Source organism: Dipodomys spectabilis, unplaced genomic scaffold, assembly GCF_019054845.1.
Source record: "Dipodomys spectabilis isolate Male_0828 unplaced genomic scaffold, ASM1905484v1 ptg000279l, whole genome shotgun sequence".
Classification (NCBI taxonomy): Eukaryota; Metazoa; Chordata; class Mammalia; order Rodentia; family Heteromyidae; genus Dipodomys; species Dipodomys spectabilis.
The window spans coordinates 15569-20593 of NW_024870956.1; the positions used below are offsets into that span (position 1 = coordinate 15569).

Here is a 5025-nt window from a genome sequence, read left to right on the forward strand (position 1 = left end):
GCCTTGGTAGACCAATTATGGATCTATCCTTCCAGGAACTATTTTTTGGCCCACTTATGCTGGACTAAAATCTTTCATTAATCATAGGGGATGGGTATTAAAAATAATCTTATGACACTTTGTGAACTTGTTCACTCATATGGGCTGGTCATATGTAAGTTAAATGTTTGAATTATAGTACTTACTCTCAAATTTGTGATCTCATCTTTCATTTTAAGTTGCCTTGCATTTCATAATTGCTTACTGCTAATTCCTGCATCTCAAGGAATTGGGGCCCTGAAATATAGGAAATAAGAAATTGAGATGGGTCTTTAATTACTTTGTGTTGGCATGTTGCATGGGTCCTGGTGAGAAGTCTTGCCCCTGTTATCTGATGATGCAGGTAACTGGGACCTGGGATCCTAGGACCTACGGGTCCTGAAGAAGAATAATATTTTTTAGACATCTTATCAGCAAAATTTGGGCATAATCAGTAGGAATGCTTCAGAAATATGGAGAAAAACAGTTTGGGACCAGCGATTTAAAACAATAAACAGAGCAGCAGAGAAAATCCCTTACAGATTAGAGGAAAACAACATTGTTTTTTTACCATGTGAATTCAGAAGACCAAGAACATTGAGAATGTATCACAAGTTTATACCAAAGATATTGCGTTGATACTTCTTATATTCTATTATATATTTTAAACCTAATTATTTATATTCCAATTCTATTTATTGGAATAAATAAATATCAATTTATTTGTGAAATTATCAACAAATTCTAGTAAGTTTCACAGTGTGAAATATAAAATCAGCAAATATAAATATAAAATATATAACTATATATAATATAAGAAAAAGACACATGTTTTGCATTGTTCTGTTGTGGTTACTGTATCAAAGGCAACTGTGTTTTAAAATATTATTCCATTATCTCTACCTCAGTGTTTGATAGAGTTGGACCTAAAGCTTTACCATTTGTAGATTTATAGCCTGGAGCAAGAGAAAATACTGTGATTAAAACATTACCAATTTAAGGCCTAATAACAAGGAGAAACATATGGACTTCTCCTGCAACTATGAAAATATTTGGTGATAGAAAGGCAGTAGTGTAAGTTCCTGCCTGGTTGGATGGTAGACAGGCCAGGACATTAAGTAATCATACATATGAACAATTTTTTCACCTTCTTGGCTTTAGCTACTTTTGCAATGTTAGATATAATAATTATATTTTGATAAAATACCTTCTTGTCTGAACAGTTCTGTCTGGACTGTTCATCTCTCTATGATCCCTTGTAACTAAGATTAATTTTGTTCAAGTAAGACAATCTATGCTATCAGGGTAAGATATTCTGATTGGTCTGTTCCTACATGGAAGAAGAGTCAAGGGTCATGTAGACATTTGTGCCAGTAAGACCTCATTTGGGAAAATGTCAGCTGCAGAATGTTAGAAATAGCTCTTAAGCAAGGATTACTTTGAATCCAATAGCTCCACAAAGCTAATTCAGTTGAATAAATAATACTTGAAAGAGCCATCACCTTTGGACCTACCTATAAATTATTGAATGTATGATCAAATTACAATTGAAAAATACTTAAAATTGGCATTGACAAAAAATTGCAAATGTGAGCAATCGGCTGAACATTATATTTTTTTTCCATTATTCACAGAATTTTAAGGAAATAAGATCAATAGCAATGTTAGGAACAATAAGGTTTCCTTGTTACAAGTAGGCACCCATGGATATAAGCCTGTATAAAGATTGCATCATTAGCTACTTAAATTTAGATGATACTACATGCTTCAGCAGCATGTATACCCAAATTACAATATACAGATTAATATAGCACTTGCACAACGATGATATGAAAATTTGTGAAGTATTCCATATTATTCATTCTTCAGATGCAAGAAATGAAAACCCGTTATTAAAAAGTTGATTACAAAATAACAAGTGTAACAGCACACGTAATTCATATGATTAAATTTATTTTGACATCAGTGTATTAAATCTTCACCTCAGAAAGGTGTTTAAATAGCATAAACTTTACAAAACTTTTGAAATTAGACAACATTGTCATTTTATCCCAAAGAAAAATAATATTAGGACCTAGGAAAAAAGGAATCTTAAACTGTTTCTATATGGAATACAATCTGAAAGGACACATTAATGAACCTATATATTATAAAATAATATAGAATTCAAAGTATGTCTATGCGAGAATAAAATAAATTATTAACATTATACAAACATAGACTATAGAATATTTTAAAATATTCTTTTTCAGACAAGCACCAGTATTACTTTAGTTTCTGTACTACTCATTTCAACAGATAAGTTAAAATTATTTCTGACTAAAAAATCACATACTCTGCAGAAATCATTATACATGTATATAAAAACTCTTCAATACATTTTGACACCCAATGCAGGCAATTCACTTGCAAGAATTCCATGGAATACATGAATTTTTACAGTAAAGTACTGGTGTTGCTGGCGCTGGTGGCTCACTACTATAATCCTAGATACTCAAGAGGCTGAGATCTAAGGCTCACGGTTCAAAGCCAGCCTGGGAATGAAAGTCTGTGAGACTCTCATCTCTAATAAACCACTAGAAAACTGGAAGTGAAGCTGTGGCTCAATCGGTAGAGCACTCACGTTGAGCTGAAGAGCACTGGGATAGCACCCAGGCCTAGAGTTCAAGCCGCATGACCGCCCAAAAAAAAAAAAAAGATATTGCTCTTATTTGGATTGTGGAAATATTTTGTATGGTCACAAAGGATGGACTTGCATTTTTAACTTTGAGAAACTTAACCCGACCATTAGGATTTAGGAGAAGAATTTGTACAGCCTTCCACAACTTGATATAGGTAGCAATACGTACTTATCCTTTGGGCAATTTCAAATGCAGTTTCTTCTAAGGTGTTCTGCAGGCCTGGTTTTATATAATGGTTCAACCGAAGGAGAGCAGGCGTATCTTTGCTATCTCAATTCTCAGTGGCAAGATATAAGGGGGTCAAGAGGCCTTTAGTTTGGGCATTGGTATCTGTAACATGATGAGGTAAGAAAGAAGCCACTCTGGTGTTATTCTTCATATATGCACGGTGCAGGGGTGTCCAGCCATCTACAGTTATTGCATTTGCCACTTGAGCCACCAACTCACAGACAATGTCTAAGTGTCCACTGTAGGCTTCCTGATGAAGAGGGGTATATTCATCGTCATCCCTAGTATTCACATGACTGGCCTTTTTGGAAAGTAGTCTCCGCACTGTAATAAGCTGAATATTTTCGGTAGCCCAATGTAGAAATTTACTTGGATCTTTCTCCACTTTTTGTCTTGCAATTGATACCATTCCTCACTTTTTCATCATGTTCCGCGTCTTCATCAGAATTGCCGATCCAGAGACTTTGAGTGCCAGTGGGAATGAGGTATCCATGTATTTCTCTAACAGTTCACATTGGTTGAACTGTTCAGAAAAATCCGGTGAATTTTCTGCATCTGTTTTTTTACCATGATTTTTTTTTCCTTTTTCCATTTTTACTATTCTAAATTATTCTAACTGGAGAGTAGGGAATTGATGGAGAGCAGAGGAAAGATGTTCCTCCGTATTCAAAGATACAGACTGAAAATAAGGACCAGTGGTGTCTTCATGTGCAGCTTATTCGAGGAATGAGAAAAGATGAAATAATGCCTTCTATATAAATGATTTGGAAAATGGAAGAGCAGAAAGTGAAATGATGCAACCAAAAATATAAAAGCAAAATAAATTAGATTAATTATGGAGCAATCATATTATCTATGAGAACCATGAAAGAGAGAGAGGAAGAGAGAGACAGATTTGCAATGACCTAGCTAGCCACAAAATGCATGCATCTGATTAATTTATAGAGCAAGCGGAATTTTATTTTTTTTAAAAGATGGAAATATAATTTATGTTTTTACTTGAATTTAGTAAATACATTTTTAGTAGTCTACATAAAGAGACATAGCTTTGACCAAATTGTAGACAAGAATCTAAATCCTTGATAATTCTAGTAACAGGTCTCACTGAAATCAGTTGAATCACACTTTTTCTGTACAATGAAGGAATAGATCCAGGCTAAGAAAGCGGCTAGGGATGGCAGGCCGATTGTATCTGTGACAAAACTTTGTTGAAAATGGTATTGAGGATTACATACTGTTTATCCACTTGCACTGGAAGCATGATTCTGAACTATTGCTTGCAGGTCCTCAACTATTGCTTTGATCATTATATTCTCCAAGAAGAAAAAGTGAGATTTAATTGACAGCAAAAGACTACTAATACATTTTGACTTCTCATTAAGCACCTTCAACCATCGAAAAGACATGAAGACAATAGACAGGCATACTTTTTTAGATGAAAACAAGTGTCTTTAAAAAACAAGGAATTTAAGTAGTCATGCAAAGCACTTCGATTTTACTACTGCATTATACATTTTTTCTAATGTTGGGTACCAATAAATAATGAATCTATTAGAAAGTTCTTGAAGCTCATATGTCAAATCGTGGGTTCTTTCATACTATATTATGATACTTTTGTGTATGGTCTTAAGAAGAAATTTAAATTATTAACTAGAATTTCTGACAGGACAATATCATCACTGAACATCTTGCTTCTATACTCTCAGTTTTAAATCACTATCTAAGTATGTGCATTAGGTAGGTATAGAGGAAAAAGTAGAAGCCACACTGGTGGCTCATGTCATTAATCCTAGCTAATCAGAAAGATGAAGTCTGAGGATTGTGGTTTAAAACGAGGCCAAACAAAAACAAAGTCCATTAGATTCTGATTTGAAAGAAACCAACAAAAGTTAGAAATGGAGTTGTTGTACAAGCGGTAAAATGCTAGCCTTGAGAAAACTAAAACAAAAAAAAAAACAAATTCTGGGACAGAGCCAGGCCCTGAGTTCAAACCCTAGTATTAGCACCAAGCAAATGAATTAATTAACTAGATAATTAATTAATTAAAAATAAATTAAGTGGTCACATGTGGAGGGGCAGGATATAACAACCGTAGTGA

At 34.0% G+C, this 5025-nt stretch overlaps 1 pseudogene; it reads left to right on the plus strand.

Annotated features, from left to right (window-relative positions):
* The first annotated feature begins 1780 nt into the window (after positions 1-1780).
* On the plus strand, positions 1781-1877 carry LOC122126496 (annotated as a pseudogene).
* Positions 1878-5025: the final 3148 nt, after the last annotated feature.